This window comes from Lepus europaeus, chromosome X, assembly GCF_033115175.1.
Source record: "Lepus europaeus isolate LE1 chromosome X, mLepTim1.pri, whole genome shotgun sequence".
Lineage (NCBI taxonomy): Eukaryota > Metazoa > Chordata > Mammalia > Lagomorpha > Leporidae > Lepus > Lepus europaeus.
The window spans coordinates 35,386,774-35,406,457 of record NC_084850.1 but is presented as its reverse complement, the minus strand read 5'-3'; the positions used below and the strand labels follow the sequence as shown (position 1 = coordinate 35,406,457).

General features: G+C 37.8%; 1 pseudogene; it reads right to left on the bottom strand.

Annotated features, from left to right (window-relative positions):
- Positions 1 to 348: 348 nt before the first annotated feature.
- Positions 349 to 19,684, bottom strand: part of LOC133752551 (transmembrane protein 106C-like) — a 74,585-nt pseudogene continuing 55,249 nt past the window's right edge.

Here is a 19,684-nt window from a genome sequence, read left to right as displayed (position 1 = left end):
ACAACAGTGCTATCTCCATGTTAGTGTATAGTTTGATTATAAACTGAAATCATATCAGGGTTATGTAATGTTACAAGAACAGCTGAAAAGTTCTGAATTAAGTTCTTTAAACCTTTGTGTGCTTGTCATTGCTGGACACAGGTTGGGTACTGGGCACTGATTCTTTGATTGAAAGAAATGAGAGGATAGAAAGGAGTTTGTGAGTGACAAGAGGATGCTTGCTGGGGATTTATAGAAACAGTTCTTCCACTGCTTATTACCACCTGGGGTAGGTATGGAACTTAAGCCTTGGAACAGATTTTGGCCTTTCTTATATAGGTGCTGCCATTGAAGAACCAAGAGTACTTGCTAAAGAGCTGTGGAATTTGCTCCACAATTCAGACTGATGTGTCTCCAAGGAGCTCTGGGTCATGTGACCAATATGTGAAATATTCACTGAAGTTCTCATGATCAGTGTGTTATATACACCAAGGTATCAGGCACTGTGTAGAGATACCTAAACAAAAATGTTTCTCCCATTTCAGCCATTGTGATAAAATTTGGCAGTAACTCACTCTGAGGTGGAATGATAATAGTAGTCACATATGTCAACAGTTGTTTTTCATATACTGCACCTGACTGAATAGGCTGGTTACTGCAATGGGCTATAAATTAGAGTTTTGTTTTACAGGGTGTCCATGATGGTGATGGATACAAGGGAGTCTAGCTTATTAAATGTGTTTTTAATCACGTTGATGTTGTCATGATTCATAAGGGCTCAATATAGAATTAAGAATAAAACCATAAAACCAGATTCTAGGAAACAATAGGACTTGACAGGAGAACATATTATTTTTCTGGGTGCTATCTCTGTGATAACTATATTGGTTGGCATGTAATCTGTCCCTTGGCTTATGAGACAGATGACGTGCTGTCTCTTTTGGAGAACTCCACATATAGGAACTCATCAGTGTTTTTGTCCAGAAAATCTTGCTTGTCATTTGCTTTCTTTGACTTGTGTGTATGTGTTGGTGAGGTTGGGGAGAGTGAATGGAGGCAGAATGCTGAGAACCCTTAGCTGTTGTGTGCCGCGAAAGTCATGTCCTGCTTCTTGGACTTTGAAAGTACATGTAGTCCTTTCAGATCTTTTTGACAAGCAGGAAATTACATCTTGGAACTGAATTTTCACAGGGAAAGAAGATATAATACCTCTTGGTATTCACTTTTAAACAAGATGGCACTTTGGTTTTTAAGCATGATGTTTCTGAGATGCAAAAGCAGAAAAAAATTCTTTGTGCCCTAATGCATAATTTTAAGTTTTCTTAAGAAATTGCTGAGAGCATCTGGAGAAAGCAACTAATAAGAAATTTTTAAACATTAAGATTTGAATTTACTATTATAATTTCTTATTTATATTCTATAGCAAATCTTCAGTTTTCTAATTATCTACATGGCCATTTCTGCCTTTCTCTGGGCACTTAGTTGACAGCATTATATTCAGCAGGTCCACAATAAAATATAAAACAGCAATTTTCAAAATTACAGTAGAGGGAATTAAAAAATTAAGATAGTATTGGCCTTTGGGTATAATTTTTAAATATAGCATGCCAGTGGTAAATGATGAAAGCTAATTCTTTGACTAATACATAAAATTTTCTCTACATATGTTAATTTTACAAACTACTCTGATGTCTTAGCCATTTCTACTTTCTTGTGATTACTTGATGTTATAATTTTTCCTTTTTAAATGAAATCCTACAAAGCCTAATTAGTATCTCAATTCTGGAGGCCGATAATTATTTTAAATGAATTTTTCTTAAAAAGCTCCAATTAGTTTTTCCTGAGTTATCATTAGTCATAAGAAATAACAAAATAACGGGATAAACTAAACAGCGATTGTTCCATCTTCCCAAATAATTTCTCCCAAATTCAAAACAAAGATATCCATTATCACTACATGATATCAAATTCTTATGCAGAATCCTTTAAAGGGACAGCCAGAATTTTCTGTGTTGAGTATACATGGCTAATAGTTTTAAATCTTGAGGAAAAATTAACCTACTCTAGGTCATTTTCATCTCTGTCCAATCTGGTAGTTACTTTATTATTATGATAACCATATATAACAGGTATTTTCACATTTTTTATCTGCACATACTATGCTAGGGAAAACCTGTATTTCAAAGTTAACCAAGTGACATTAGATTTGTCTTCTGTAGATGTTTTGAGATGCGATGACTTTGAATAGCCCTTGTCTTGATTGTTGAGAGGAACACTCTTTCTTCATTCTATTTGTTGAACTCTTTACTTAGTGTAGGGTTAATATAATGAGTATAAATTTAACTTAAAATAGATCTTTGTAAAAAAAAATAAAATGGGAATAGGAGAGAGAATAGGAAAAAGTGTGGGAGCTTGGGCAGGAGGGAGGGGAGGGTGAAAAGTATTATGTTGCTAAATTGTATATATGTAATACCTGGAGGTTATATACGTAAAATGTTTCTAGGGTAAAAAATAAAAATTTATCAAGGGAGACTTATGAATTTAGATTCTATCATATAACATTTTTATTTAAGTGGAAAAGTTTAAATGTATTTCATATATACAATTTTGAGAGCATATTGATACTTCCCACCATATCCTCTTATCTTTTTCTTACTGTTTTTAAAATGAAATTTATTACATAATTTATTATATTTTGTTTTTTTTCTTAATATAAACAGAATCTATTTCATGCATTCCATAAGTGAAGTTCCAAGAAACCACACTTTCCCCCACTGACCTCACAATACTTCTGGCACCCTCCCTTCTCTTGATTTCATCATTTGCAGACATAATTTTAATCCACCATATATTCATAGGCTAAAATCATCACTAACCATAATACTCAACAAGTAAAAAGTAGGAAGACCAGAATTCCACAGAAATATAAACAAAGGCTAAAAACAGGTCATATTAGAAAATGTTTCATTCCTATACATTTTATTGTATTCAATATTAACTGCCACATATCAGAAAATACGAGAAACAGTGACTTGATCATCCCTTGTCCTGACTGTTGATATACAATTTAATACTTTATCCCTTTTAGTATTTTTCTGTTCTAGTTAATGCTATTGGTTGAACTGTGTAATAAACACATTTATTCTTAGGTGTTGAAATTTAACTGAAAAGTGATCCCTGTTATATATAATAGTTGGAAAAAGAGAGGGAGGAGATGTATAATTTGGGACATGCTCAATCGGACTTGCCCCAAATGGTGGAGTTAGAAATGTTCCAGGGGATTCCAATACAATCCCATCAAGATGGCATGTACCAATGCCATCTCACTAGTCCAAGTGATCAATTTCTGTTCACAGTTGATCACACTGATAGGTCTAAGAGTCAAAGGGATCACACAAACAAGACTAGTGTCTGCTAACACTGATAGAATAAAAAAGGGAGAGAACGATCCAACATGGGAAGTAGGATACACAGCAGACTCATAGAATGGCAGATGTCCTAAACAGCACTCTGGCCTCAGAATCAGCCCTTAAGGCATTCGGATCTGGCTGAAGAGCCCATGAGAGTATTTTAGGCATGGAAAGCCAAGACACTCTGGCAAAAAAAAGAGACCTAAATGAAAGATCTCTGTGAGTGAGATCCCAGTGGAAAGAACAGGGCCATCAAAGAAGGAGGTGCTTTTCTCTGAAGGGAGGAGAGTACTTCCACTTCGATCTTACTTAGACAATGTCATATTCAAATTCGGTGAACTCGAGGCTTCCATAGCCTTGCAAACTCATGACTAGAGCCTAGGGAGATTACTGACGCCATAAACAAGAGTGTCAAATTGTTAAGTCAACAACAGGAGTCACTGTGTACTCATTCCTTATGTGGGATCTCTGTCATTTATGTGTTGTTCAATGTGAATTAATGGTATAACAGGTACTGAAACAGTATTTTACATTTTATGTTCTGTGTGGGTGCAAACTGATGAAAACTTTATACATAGAAGATCACTTTAGTATATATTAAGATAATTGAAAATGAATCTTGATATGAATGGAATGGGAGAGGGAGTGGGAGAAGGGAGGGGTGTATGGGAGGGAAATTATGGGGGGAAAAAGCCATTGTAATCCACAAACTGTACTTTGAAAAATTATATTTACTAAATAAAAGTTTAAAAAGAAAATATTTCTCTTTGAGACTGGCTGATTTCACTAAGCATAATGGTTTCCATTGCATCAATTTTGTTGCAAAAGAAAGGATTGTATTTTTTAGCTAAGTTGTATCCCATACTATATATGTATACAACATTTTCTTGAGCCAGTCATCAGCTGATGGAAATCTGAGTTGATTATATCTTAGCTATTGTGAATTGAGCTACAATAGACAAAAGGGATACAAATATTTCATATGCTGATTTAATTTAGTTTTACTAAATTCTGAAGCATAGTATGATAGGTCATGTGGTAGGTCTATATTCAGATCTCTGAGAAATTGCCATAATGTCCAGGATAATGGTTATACAAGTTTACATTGCCAGCAACAGTCGATTAGGGTACCTTTTCCTGCACATCCTCTCCAGCATTTATGTTTCCTTTTTTTTTCATTTATTAAACTTTTATTTAATGAATATAAATTTCCAATGTACAGCTTATGGATTGCAATGGCTTCCCCCATCCCATAACTTCACTCCCACCCACAACCCTCCCCTTTCCTGCTCCCTCTCCCCTTCCATTCACATCAAGATTCATTTTCAATTCTGTTTATATACAGAAGATCAGTTGAGTATATATTAAGTAAAGATTTCAACAGTTTGCCCTCACATAGCAACACAAAGTGAAAAAATACTGTTTGAGTACTAGTTATAGAATTAAGTAATAGTGTACAGCACATTAAAGACAGACATCCTACATAATATTTTTCTAAAAATTAATTTTCTATGCCATTTCCAATTTAACACAGGTTTTTTTTCCATTTCCAATTATCTTTATATACAGAAGATCAATTCTGTATATAATTAGTAAAGATTTCATCAGTTTGTGCCCACACAGAAACACAAAGTGTAAAAATACTGTTTCAGTACTAGTTATAGCATCACTGCACATTAGACAACACATTAAGGACATATCCCACATGAGATGTAAGTACACAGTAACTCCTGTTGCTGACTTAACAATTTGACACTCTTGTTTATGGCGTCCGTAATCTCCCTAGGCTCTAGTCATGAGTTGCCAGGGCTATGGAAGCCTTTAGAGTTTGCTGACTTTGATCTTATTCCAATAGGGTCATAGTCAAAGTGGAAGTTCTCTCCTCCCTTTGGAGAAAGGTACCTCCTTCTTTGATGGCCCCATTCTTTCCACTGGGACCTCACTCACAGAGATCTTTCATTTAGGTCTTTTTTTTTCCAGAGTGTCTTGGCTTTCCATGCCTACAATACTCTCATGGGCTCTTCAGCCAGAACCGAATGCCTTAAGGGCTGATTCTGAGGCCAGAGTGCTGTTTAGGACATCTGCCATTCTATGAGTATGTTGTGTATCCCGCTTTCCATGTTGGATCCTTATCTCACTTTTTGATTCTATCAGTTAGTATTAGCAGACACTTGTCTTGTTTGTGTGATCCCTTTGATTTTTAGACCTATCAGTGTGATCAATTGTGAACTGAAATTGATCACTTGGACTAGTGAGATGGCATTGGTACATGCCACCTTGATGGGATTGTATTGGAAACCCCTGGCACATTTCTAACTCCACCATTTGGGGCAAGTCCGATTGAGCATGTCCCAAATAGTACATCTCCTCCCTCTCTTTTTCCACTCTTAAATTTAACAGGGATCACTTTTCAGTTAAAATTTAAACACCTAAGAATAATTGTGTGTTAATTACTGAGTTCAACCACTAGTAATAGAACAACAACAACAACAACAACAAATACTAAAAAAGATAAAGTATTACATTGTACATCTAGAGTCAGGACAAGAGCTGATCAGGTCATTGTTTCTTATAGTGTCCATTTCACTTCAACAGGGTTCCCCTTTGGTGTTCAGTTGTCGCCGGTCAGGGAAAACAAATGACATTTGTCTCTTTGGGACTGGATTAATTCACTCAGCATGATGTTTACCAGATTGCTCCATCTTGTTGCAAATGACTGGGTTTTGTTGTTTCTTACTGCTGTATAGTATTCTATGGAGTACATGTCCCATAATTTCTTTATCCAGTCTACTGTTGATGGGCATTTGGGTTGGTTCCAGGTCTTAGCTATTGTGAATTGAGCTGCAATAAACATTAATGTGCAGATGGCTTTTTTATTTGCCAAATTAATTTCCTTTGGGTAAATTCCAAGTAGTGGGATAGCTGAGTTGTATGGTAGGGTTATATTCAGGTTTCTGAGGAATCTCCAGAGTGACTTCCATAGTGGCTTAATAAATTTGCATTCCCACCAACAGTGGGTTAGTGTCCCTTTTTCCCCACATCCTCTCCAGCATCTGTTGTTGGTAGATTTCTGAATGTGAGCCATTCTCACCGCGGTGAGGTGAAACCTCATTGTGGTTTTGATTTGAATTTCTCTGATGGCTAGTGATCTTGACCATTTTTTCATGTGTCTGTTGGCCATTTGGATTTCCTCTTTCGAAAATGTCTATTGAGGTCCTTGGCCCATCTCTTAAGTGGATTGTTTGTTTTGTTGTTGTGGATTTTCTTGATTTCTTTGTAGATTCTGGTTATCAACCCTTTATCTGTAGTATAGTTTGCGAATATTTTTTCCCATTCTGTCGGTTGCCTCTTCACTTTCCTGATTCTTTTTAAGTACAGAAACTTCTCAATTTGATGCAATCCCAAATGTTAATTTTGGTTTTGACTGCCTGTGCTCCTGGGGTCCTTTCAAAGAAGTCTTTGCCTGTACCTATATCTTGCAGGGTTTCTCCAATGCTCTCAATAACTTGATGGTTTCGGGTCGTAGATTTAGGTCTTTTTTTTTTTTCATTTCTTTTTTTTTTATTAAACTTTTATTTAATGAATATAAATTTCCAAAGTATAGCTTATGGGTTACAATGGCTTCCCCCCTCCCATAACTTCCCTCCCGCCCGCAACCCTCCCCCCTCCCGCTCCCTTTCCCCTTCCATTCATGTAAAGATTCATTTTCAATTCTCTTTGTATACAGAAGATCAGTTTAGTATATATTAGGTAAAGATTTCAACATTTTGCCCATATAGCAACATCAAGTGAAAAAACTACCATTGGATTACTAATTATAGCATTAAATAGCAATGTACAGCACATTAAAGACAGAGATCCTACATAATTTTTTTTTCAAAATAATTAATTTTCTATGCCATTTCCATTTTAACACCAGGTTGTTTTTTTTTTTCATTTCCAATTCTCTTTATATACAGAAGATCACTTCAGTATATAATTAGCAAAGACCTCATCAGTCTGCGCCCACACAGAAACGCAAAGTATAAAAATACTGTTTCAGTACCAGTCATAGCATCACTTGGCTTTAGACGACACATGAGGAACAGATCCCGCATGGGGTGTAAATACACAGTGACTCCTGTTGCTGACTTAACAATTTGACACTCCTGTTCATGGCGTCAGTAATCTCCCTGGGCTCTAGTCATGAGTTGCCAGGGCTATGGAAGCCTTTAGAGTTCGCTGACTTTGATCTTATTCCGACAGGGTCATAGTCAAAGTGGAAGTTCTCTCCTCCCTTCGGAGAAGGGTACCTCCTTCTTTGATGGCCCCGTTCTTTCCACTGGGATCTCACTCACAGAGATCATTCATTTAGGTCTTTTTTTTTTCCATGATATCTTGGCTTTCCATGCCTGCTATACTCTCATGGGCTCTTCAGCCAGATCTGAATGCCTTGAGGGCTGATTCTGAGGCCGGAGTGTTGTTTAGGACATCTGCCATCCATGTTGAGTGAATTTTTGTGTAAGGTGAAAGGGGTCTTGCTTCAAGCTTTTGCACGTGGAAATCCAATTTTCCCAGCACCATTTATTGAATAGGCTGTCCTTATTCCAGGGATAAGTTATGGGTCTGTTTAGGTTTTCTATGTCTTCCTGGCTCAATTTAGGGAGGTTGTATGTGTCCAAGAATCTGTCCATTTCTGATAGATTTCCCTGTTTGCTGGCATACAAGTCCTTGTAGTAATTTTTGATGATTCTTTTTATTTCTGTGGTGTTTGTTGTTGTGTTCCATTTTCATCTCCGATCCTATTGATTTGGGTCTTTTCTTTTTTTAGTTAGTTGGGCCAATGGGGTGTCAATTTTGTTTATTTTTCAAAAAACCAGCTCCTTGTTTGGCTGATTTTTTGTAATGTTTTTTTGGTTTCAATCCTGTTGATTTCTTCTCTGATTTTAATTATTTCTCTTCTCCTACTGGTTTGGGTTTGGTTTGCTGCAGATTTTCTAGATCCTTGAGATGACTTGAAAGCTCATCTATTTGGTGCCTTTCCAATTTCTTGATGTAGGCACCTATTGATATAAACTTTCCTCTTAACACTGCTTTTGTTGTATCCCATAGGTTTTGGTATGTTGTGCTTTTATCCTCATTTACTTCCAGAAAATTTTTGATTTCTCTTTTAATTTTTTCTGTGACCCATTGTTCATTCAGGAGCATGTTGTTCAATCTGCATGTGTTTGCACGTGCTCCAGGGATTCCCGAGTTGCTAATTTCCAATTTCATTCCTTTGTGGTCTGAGAAGCTGCATGGTATGATTCTAATTCTTTTGAATTTGCTGAGACTTGCTTTATGGCCTACTATGTGGTGAATCCTAGAGTAGGTTCCATGTACTGCTGAGAAGAATGTAAAGTCCTTAGATGTAGGATGAAATGTTCTGTAGATATCTGTTAGATCCATTTGGGCTATAGTGTCATTTAAATCTACTGTCTCCTTGTTGATCTTCTGTCCTGTTGATCTGTCTATCTCTGAGAGTGGAGTATTGAAGTCCCCCAGTATTATTGTATTGGGCTCTAAGTCTCCCTTTAACTTCCTTAACAAGTCTTTTAAATAAGCTGGTGCCCTGTAATTAGGTGCATATACAGTGATAACCGTTATATCTTCCTGTTGAATGGATCTCTTCATCATTAAATTGTGCCCCTCTTTGTCTCTCCTAACAGTTTTTGTGGTAAAGTTTATGTTGTCCGATATTAAGATGGCTATGCCTGCTCTTTTTTCATTTCTGTTGGCATGGTATATATTTTTCCAGCCTTTCACTTTCAGTCTGTATGCATCATTGTTGGAAAGATGAGTTTCTTGTAAGCAGCAAAAAGATGGGTTTTGTTCCTGAACCCAATCAGCCAATTGGTGTCTTTTAACTGGACAGTTCAGACCATTAACATTCAATGTGACTATTGAGAAGGAGTAATTTTGCCCTGTCATTTGCCAAAGATATTTTCTAATATATGGTTTGAGACTCCTGTGATCTTTTGCTGTGAGGTTTCCTTCCTTTATCTTCTTTCATATTGGTGACCGTGTTTCTGTGTTTCTGTATGTAACACATCTTTAAGCATCTTTTGCAGGGCTGGACGAGTGGCGACTAATTCTTTCAATTTCTGTTTGCTGTGAAAGGTCTTTATTTCACCTTCATTCACAAATGAGAGATTTGCAGGATATAATATTCTGGGCTGGCAGATTTCTCTCTTAGTACCTGGGCTATATCTCGCCATTCTCTCCTAGCTTGTAGGGTTTCTGATGAGAAGTCTGCTGTGAGTCTAATTGGAGATCCTCTGAGAGTAATCTGGCGTTTCTCTCTTGCACATTTTAGGATCTTTTCTTTGTGTTTCACTGTGGTGAGTTTGATTACGACATGTCGTGGTGAGGATCTCTTTTGATCATGTTTATTAGAGGTTGTATGAGCTTCCTGTACTAGGATGTCTCTGTCCTTCTCCAAACCTGGGAAATTTTCTGCTAGTATCTCACTAAAAAGGCCTTCTAATCCTTTCTCCCTCTCCATGCCTTCAGGAACTCCTAGAACCCGAATGTTGGGTTTTTTAATAGTATCCTGTAGATTCCTGACAGTATTTTTTTAGATTTCTGATTTCTTCTTTTCTTTGATTTGACTGTTTCCTTTCCTGTTCTCTGTCTTCTAAATCCGATCTTCTCTGTTCTGCTTCACCCATCCTGTTTTTAAGGCTCTCTAACATGTTTGTCATTTGATCTATTGAGTTCTTCATTTCATTGTGGTTTTTTGTCACTTTCACAGTTTCATGTTCTACTAGTTGTTTGATTTCATTTTGATTCCTCCTTAGTATTTCATTTTCACGAGAGAGATTTTCTGTCTTGTCCATTAAGGATTTCTGTAGTTCAAGAATTTGTTTTTGAGAACTTCTTAATGTTCTTATCAATTTTTTGAGATCCGCTTCTTGCATTTCCTCTATCTCTTCATCTGCATAATCTTGGATTGGGGTGTCTTGTTCATTTGGGGGCATCATAATGTCTTCCTTGCTCTTGTTACCTCGGTTTCTGCATTTATTTTTTGGCATTTTGGAGTTAATTTATGTTTTTTTTTTTTTTGGCTGTGGTGTTTTTTTCTCGTTATACTATGCCTCTTAGTGGGCTGTCTGCTTTGTTGGATCCTTAGGGGCTCTGATGGGTGTGGCCAGCAAGCTCCATTTGATTCTTCAGGTAAGGCTGTGGAAAAAGTGACTCACCCAGATTGTTCTCTCCCTTGCTGCTTGCTAGATTGCGCGCACTCTCTCTCTCTCTTTTTTTTTTTGACTCAGTTGGGAAGTTATTCGGCACAGGTGAGTGGAATTAAGTGTAGTTTTAATCTGGCCTCTGTGAGTATTCATTTGATCTACCCCTGGGACCACACAAAGAGTTTATGCAGCCCTCAATGTGTTCTCAAGTTTCACCAACTTTCCAAAGTTACTGAGTTTGTGAACTCCTTGTAGGCGCTTTACATATGTAAAATGGCGCTGGCTCTTTGTTTTGCTCGGTGAGTGAATAGAGAGGCCTCTGCTTCCCCCCCCCCCAATGTCTCGGGTTTCTGACGCCTTTGTCTTACCTTCCTTTCGTTCCTGCACTGGTGAGATTCTGCGGCTCGTCTCCCGCGGTTGGGTTTCCACATGGTGGGCTCCCTGTAGGTCCTCTGTGTCACATCCACTAGATCGAGAAGCATTTCCTCTGCAGTTTTTTTCTGGGATCTTTTCCTGAGGCTACAGTAATTCCACTTTTATGAAACTTTATTTTCCCAAACTATGGTGCACGTCCTCACTATCCACCATCTTGGCTCCGCCCTCCACTCTTATATTTAACAGGGATCACTTTTCAGTTAAAATTTAAACACCTAAGAATAATTGTGTGTTAATTACAGAGTTCAACCACTACTACTAGAACAACAACAACAACAACAAATACTAAAAAGGATAAAGTATTACATTGTACATCTAGAGTCAGGACAAGAGCTGATCAGGTGGTTGTTTCTTATAGTGTCCATTTCACTTCAACAGGGTTCCCCTTTGGTGCTCAGTTGTCACCAATCAGGGAAAACAAATGATATTTGTCTCTTTGGGACTGACTATGACAGACATTCTAACTGGGATGAACTGAAGCTTGATTATAGTTTTTATTTTTAGCTCCCTGATGGGTAGATACAAAGCATTTTTCATGTGTCTATTGATCATTTGAACTTCATCCTTTGAAAAGTGCCTGATAAGGGGATTATGGTATTTATACACTGTGGAATACTATTCATTGATTAAAAAAAAAGGAAATCCTGTATTTTGTGACAAAATATAAGCAACTAAAAACCGTTATAGTGAAGTAAGCCAGTCCTCAAAAGACAAATACCATATGTTTCCCCTGATATGCATTAACTAAAAAAGTACCTGAAATATAATGTGTAGGGGTAAAATTGACATTTTGAGATTCAATGATTATTTACATCTCTTATCTATTGTTGAGGAACAGTGTTTTTCCTTCTATTTTTTGAACTATTATTGTAGGATTAATCTTATGAGTATAAAGTAAACAGAAAATAGATCTTTATAAAAATTAAGAGTAGTAATAGATGAGGGTTGAGGAGGAAGTGTGGGGCCATGAGTGGGAGGGTGGGTAGAGTGGGAAGTATCACTATGTTTCTAAATATATATGAAGTAAGTTAAATTTGTGTACCTTAAGTATTTTTTTTATTTATTTTTGACAGGCAGAGTGGACAGTGAGAGAGAGAAAGGTCTTCCTTTTTCCATTGGTTCACCATGCAATGGCCGCTGTGGCCGGTGAACAACTCCTATCCGAAGCCAGGAGCCACGTGCTTCCCCCGGTCTCCCATGTGGGTGCAGGGCCCAAGGACTTGGGCCATCCTCTACTGCACTCCTGGGCCACAGCAGAGAGCTAGACAGGAAGAGGAGCAACTGGGACAGAATCCAGAGCCCCAACCAGAACTAGAACCCTGTGTGCCGGCGCCACAGGTGGAAGATTAGCCTACTGAGCCATGGTGCTGTCCTACCTTAAGTATTTTTTTAAAAAGTACATAAAAAGAAAAATTCCTGTTCATTTCCTTTACCTATATCTTAAATAGTTTGTTTTGGGTCATTGAGTTTCTTGACCTCTTTATAGATCCTGGATATTCTTTATTAGTTGCATAGCTTTCATATAATTTATCCCATTCTGTTGGTTGCCTCTTTACTTTGTTGAGTGTTTTATTTGCATTTCAGTATCTTCATATCTTGATATAATTCCATTTGTCTATTTTTGCTTTTAATGCTTGTGCTTCTGGTTTCTTATTCACTAAGTCTTTGTCTATGCCAATGTTTTTCAGAATTTCCTCCACAATTTACTTCAGTAATTTGATGGTATCATGTTGTATATTCAGATCCTTGATTCATTTTGGGAAAGGTATTTATCTTGTTTCATATTTCTGCACACATTGATCCAATTTTTCAGCACCATTTATTGAGACTTCCCTTCTCCAGGGATAGATTTTTAGCTTTTTTTTAAATCAAAGATTAGTTACTTTTAGATATCTGGATTGATTTCTGGGATTTCTATTCTGTTCCATTGATCTAATGTCTATTCTAAGCCAGTACTAGGCTGTTATATTTATAACTGCCCTATAGTATGTCTCAAAAACTGGTATTGTGATGACTCCAGCATTATTTATGTGGATTAAGACTACTTTAGCTATTCAGTCTCTTGGGTTTCCATGTGTATTTTGGCATCGTGTTTTCTAGACTTGAAAAGACAGCTTTTGATTTTTTTTTTCAGAATCGCACAGAATCTGTCAGTTGCTTTCAGTAGTATTGATATTTTAATGATAATTTTTCTGCAAACATGGAAGATTTTTCCATTTTTTGTATCTTCCTATTTTTATTTAAAGGTTTGTAATTTTAATCATAAAGATATTTCACTTCCTTGTTTAAATTTATTCAAATGAATTAAATGTTTTGTAGGTATTGTGAATGGGACTGATCTTATAAGTTCTTTCTTAGCAATGGCATTCTGTGTGTATATAAAGGCTATTGATTTTTTGTGTTAATTTTATATACTGCAACTTTAAAAAAAGATTTTTATTTATTTATTTGACAGGTAGAGTTACAGACAGTGAGAGGCAGAGACAGAGAACAGAGAAAGGTCCTCTGTCTGCTGGTTCATTCCCCAAATGGCCGCAATGGCCAGAGCTGCGACAATCTGAAGCCTGGAGCCAGGAGCTTCCTCCAGGTCTTCCCCTTAGGTCCAGGGGCCCAAGGGTTTGGGCCATCTTCTACTGCTTTTCTAAGTCACAGAAGAGATCTGGATCAGAAGAGGAGCAGCCAAGACTAGAACTGGTGCCCATGTGGGATGCCGGCACTGCTGGCAGAGGATTAACCCACTGTGCCCCTCTGTACTGCAACTTTGCCAAATTCTTTTATGAGTCCTGATAGTCTCTTAGTGCAGTCTTTTGGCTTCATTAGAATCATGTCATCTTCAAATAGGGAAAATTTGATTTCCTCATTTCCAATTTGATCCCTTTGATTTCTTTTTCTTGCCTAAAGCTTGGGCTAAAACTTCCAGGAATATATTGAATAACAATGGTGAAAGTGGGCATACTTGTCTGGTTCCAGACCTTAGTGGAAATGCTTCCAACTTTACCCAGTCAATAAGATGCTGGTTTGATTTGTTTTAGGAATGTTCTTTCTATACCTAATTTGCTTCTCTTTTTTATCATGAAAGGATGGTATTTTGTCAGATTCTTTCTCTGGAACTATTGAGATAATGATATGCTTATTTTTCTTGAGTTTGTTGCTAAGTTGTATCACATTGATTTGTGAATGTTGAACCATTCCTGCATACCAGGGATAAATCTCACTTGGTCTAGGTGAATGATCTTTCTGATGTGTTATTGCTTCGATAGTCTAGAATTTTTGGAGGATTTTTACATCTATGTTCATCAGGGGAATTGGTCTGTAGTTCACTATCTCTGTTGAATCCTTTTCAGGGTTAGTAATTAAGGTGATGCTGGCTTCATAGAAAGAATTGGGAGGATTCCCTCCCTTTCAATTGTTTTGAATAGTTTGAGAAAAATGGAGTTAGTTCTTTAAATGTCTGATACAATTCATTATGAAGCCACTGGGTCCTGGGCTTTTCTTGTTGGGAGGGTATTTTATTGATTGAATTTCCATCTTGGTTATGGGTCTAAGGTTTTCGGTGTATTCATGGCTCAGTTTATGTAGGATGTATGTGTACAGGAATCTATCCATTTCTTCCAGGTTCCAGTTTGTTGGCATACAGCTCTTTAGTAGTAATTTCTGATGATTCTTTTTATTTCTGTGGTATCAGTTATATCTCTGCTTTCATTTTTGATTTTTATTAATTTGTGTCTTCTCCCTCTTTTGATTAATTGGGCCAATGACATATCTTTTTTTTTTCCAGAAAACCAGCTCCTAATTTAATCTTTTGTATGTTTGTTGGAATTTTTTTTCATACAACTTTATTTCTTTCCTCTTACTAATCTTGGGTTAGGTTTGTTGATGTTTTTCTGAGTCCTTGAGATGCATTGATAACTGATTTATTTGTTGCCTTTCCAATTTCTTGATGTAGGCACCTCTTAAAACACTGCTTTTGCTGTATCCCAAATTTTGGCATGTTATATTGTCATAACTTCATAATTTCCAGGAATTTTTTGTTTCCATTTTGATTTTTTTCTTTTCTCAGAAACATTTTATTTAAGGTATATAAAATTCATCTGTTTAATAAATACAAATTAAGGAACATAGAAATTCTTTCCACTGTACCTGCTCTCCCACCTGCACTCACATGCTTCTTCCTCCTCCCTCTCCTATTCATTATTACTTTTTACTAATATGCATTTTCAATTAACTTTATACACAAGTTTAAACCTATACTAAAAAAAGAGTTCAATTATTATGGAAAAAATTGTTCCCCAACCTTCTAATCAAGGACTGTCATCTCATTTCAAAGTGTTAATTTCACATTTATAGATTACCATTTAGATACTCTGTTACCATAGATCAGAGAGAACATATGGTATTTATCTTTTTGGGCTTCTTTTTTTTAAAAAAGATTTATTTATTGGAAAGTCAGTTACACACACACACACACACAGAGTTCTTTCATCCAATGGTTCACTTCCCAGCATAGCTGGAGCTATGCTGATCGGAAGCCAGGAGCTTCTTCCAGGTCTCCCATGAGGGTGCAGGGGCCCACGGACTTCGGCCATCTTCTGTTTTCCAAGGCCATAGCAGAGAGCTGGATCAGAAGTGGAGCAGATGAGTCTCCAACCGGCACCCATATGGGATGCCGGTGCTTCAGGCCAGGGTGTTAACCTGCTGCACCTCAACGCCAGCCCCTGGGCTTATTTCACTAAGTATAATTTTTTTTCCAGTTGCATCCAGTTTGTTGCAAATGACAGGATTTCATTTATTTTTTTTGCCACTGTGTAATATTCCATGTTATATATCTATCTATCTATATATATATATCCCATAATTCCTTCATACAATCTTTAGTTGATGAGCATTTGGGTTGATTCCATAGCTTAGATATTGTGAATTGAGCTGTAATAAACATGGTGATACAGATAACTCTTTCATATGCTGATTTCATTTCTGCTAGGTTAATTCCCAGGAGCGAGATGGGTGGATCTTACGGTAGGTATATAATCAGATTTCTGAGATACCCCTATACTGTCTTCCACAGTGATTGTATCAGTTTACATTCCTACCAGCCATGGATTTAGGATACCTTTTACCCCATATTTTTGCCAGCCTTTGTTGTTTGTAGATTTCTGTATGTAAGCCATTCTAATGGTGAAGTAAATCCTCATTGTGGTTTGGTTTGCATTTTCCTGACAGCTAGTGATTCTGAGCATTTTTTCATGTGTCTGTTTGCCATTTTGATTTCATATTTTGTGAAATGCCTGTTCAATTTCTTTGCCCATTTCTGTTTTAAAAGAGATTTATTTATTTATTTGAAAGGCAGAGCTTTGGGGTATGGGGTGGGGAGATGTCTTCCATCCACTGGTTAACCCTCCAGATGACTGCAATGACTGGAGCTGAGCCAATCCGAAGCTAGGATCCAGGAGCCTCCTCTGGGTCTCCCACGTGGGTACAGGGATCCAAGGACTTGGGCCATTCTCCAATGCCTTCCCATGCCATAGCAGAGAGCTGGATCGGAAGTGGAGCCTGGCCCATTTCTTAACTGGATTGGTTGTTTTGTTTTTGAATTTCTTAATCTTTATGGATTCTAGATGTTAATCCTTTGTCAGTTGCGAAGTTTGGAAATGATTTCTCTTGTTCTGTTGGTTGCCTCTCCATGTTGCTGAGTGTTTCTTTTTCAGTGCAAAAATATTTTCAATTTAATGAAATCCCATCTGTCAATTTTGGCTTTGATTTCCTTTGCCTCTGGGGTGTTTTCCAAGAATTCTTCACCTATGCCAATGTCTTGCAGGGTTTCACCAATGTTGTCTAATCATTTGATATCAGATCATAGATTTAGGTCTTTGATCATTTTAGGTTGATTTTTTTGTGAAGTATAAGATAGGGGGTCGGTCTTCTTATTTCTGCATGCATGGATCCAGATTTCCCAGTACCATTTGTTGAAGAGGTTGTACTTGTGCCAGGGATTGATTTTAGCTACTTTGTCAATGATAAGTTAGTTTTAGATCTGTGGAATGACACTGGAGTTTATATTTTGTTCCGTTATTCTATCCTTCTGTTTTGTGCTATTACCAGGCTGTTACAATAATAACTGCCCTAGATGGCGGAATAGGCAGGGAGCACACTATTATTCCGGAGAGAGAGACAGGTTAATATAAGTGGAGATACTGCAGGGTCAAGGAAGAGTAGGGGATGAAACAGCATAGGAAACTCTTCCGGAACTAGAGATTCACAGTGTACCTGCGTGGACAGCGTGGGAGCCCAAGTTCGGGACACCAGCAGCAGACTCAATGCACCAGCGCTGGAACGCGAGGTGAGCCGAACCACAATAGCCCGAGACACCAGCGGGAAAGCGGAAAGAGGAGACTAGAGGGAACGAGGCTTGAAACTCCGTGGGGAAAAGTTCACCAGGCTAACTAGAAGAGAGAGAGGAAAAAAATATAAAAAAGCGACCGATACGGACACAAGTTTCTCTCTCTCCGCTCACCTCTCAAAGGCGAGCAAGACAGAGCAGGCGCCATTTTGGACATACGTCATAAGCAGGGCGACCTCAGGTCTGCACCAGCCCTGAGCCTAGCAGAAAAACCTGACTCTGGGGGGAGGGGTGAAATAACAGGAGATTAGCATCTAACTTGGCAACCCAGTGGGAGATTGCAGGAGAATTGGAGCCCACGCTGAGTGCAGCACAGATTCCCTGTGTGGTCCTTGGGAAAGAGCTTCCGATCTCTGGCTCCTGTGGGTATATCATTTGCCTGCTAACTACCTCCAATTACATTCAGCTGTGCGGAATTACTTCCCTTTTGAATCAAAAAAGAGAGAGATTTACCACACCTAACCTGGGAGTGTCATCTTTGACACACCCTCAGCCCTGAGGAACCAAACACAGCTCTCAGTCCACACTCATCTCAAGCCTCTAAGGCTCCACTGAAAGCAGACAGTCCACTTAATATAGAGCCCTAGTGTAACAAGAAAAAACACCACAGTGAAGAAACCAAATATCTCCAACATGCCAAACAACAAACGCAAAAACCGAGGTAACAAGAACAAGGAAGACACTATGACACCCCCCAAATGAAAAAGACACCCCAATTCAAGATTATGAAGATGAGGAGATTGAAGAAATACAAGAAGCAGATCTCAAAAATTTGATAAGAACATTAAGAAGTTCTCAAAAACAAATTCTTGAACTACAGAAATCCTTCATGGACAAGATAGAAAATCTCTCTCGTGAAAATGAAATATTAAGGAGGAATCAAATTGAAATGAAACAACTAGTGGAACAAGAAATGGTGATAGTGATGAGAAATCATAATGAAATGAAGAATTCAATAGATCAAATGACAAACACATTAGAGAGTCTTAAAAACAGAATTGACGAAGCAGAAGAGAGAATATCAGACTTAGAAGACAGAGAACAGGAAAGGAAACAATCAAATCAAAGAAAAGAAGAAGAAATCAGAAATCTAAAAAATACTGTCAGGAATCTACAGGATACTCTTAAAAAAACCCAACATTCGGGTTCTAGGAGTACCTGAAGGCATGGAGAGAGAGAAAGGATTAGAAGGCCTTTTTAGTGAGATACTAGCAGAAAATTTCCCAGGTTTGGAGAAAGAGACATCCTAATACAGGAAGCTCATAGAACCCCTAATAAACATGACCAAAAGAGATCCTCACCACGACACGTCGTAATCAAACTCACCACAGTGAAACACAAAGAAAAGATCCTAAAATGTGCAAGAGAGAAACGTCAGATTATTCTCAGAGGATCTCCAATTAGACTCACAGCTGACTTCTCATCAGAAACCCTACAAGCTAGGAGAGAATGGCGAGACATAGCCCAGGTGCTAAGAGAGAAAAACTGCCAGCCCAGAATATTATATCCTGCAAAGCTCTCATTTATGAATGAAGGTGAAATAAAGACCTTTCATAGCAAACAGACATTGAAAGAATTTGTCGCCACTCGCCCAGCCCTGCAAAAGATGCTTAAAGATGTGTTACATACAGAAACACAGAAACACGGTCACCAATATCAAGGAAGGTAAAGGTAGGAAACCTCACAGCAAAAGATCACAGGAATCTCAAACCATATATTAGAAAGTATCTTTGGCTAATGGCAGGGTAAAGTTACTCCTTCTCAATAGTCACATTGAATGTTAATGGCTTGAACTATCCAGTTAAAAGACACCGATTGGCTGATTGGGTTAAGGAACAAAACCCATCCTTTTCCTGCTTACAAGAAACCCATCTATCCAACATTGATCCATACAGGCTGAGAGTGAAAAGCTGGAAAAAGATATACCACGCCAACAGAAATGAAAAGAGAGCAGGCGTAGCTATCTTAATATCGGACAACATAAACTTTACCACAAAAACTATTAGGAGAGACAAAGAGGGGCACTATATAATGATTAAGGGATCCATTCAACAGGAAGATATAACGATTATCAACGTATATGCACCTAATCACAGGGCACCAGCTTATTTAAAAGACTTGTTAAGGGACTTAAAGGGAGACTTAGACCCCAATACAATAGTTCTGGGGGACTTCAATACTCCACTCTCAGAGATAGACAGATCAACAGGACAGAAGATCAACAAGGAGACAGTAGATTTAAATGACACTGTAGC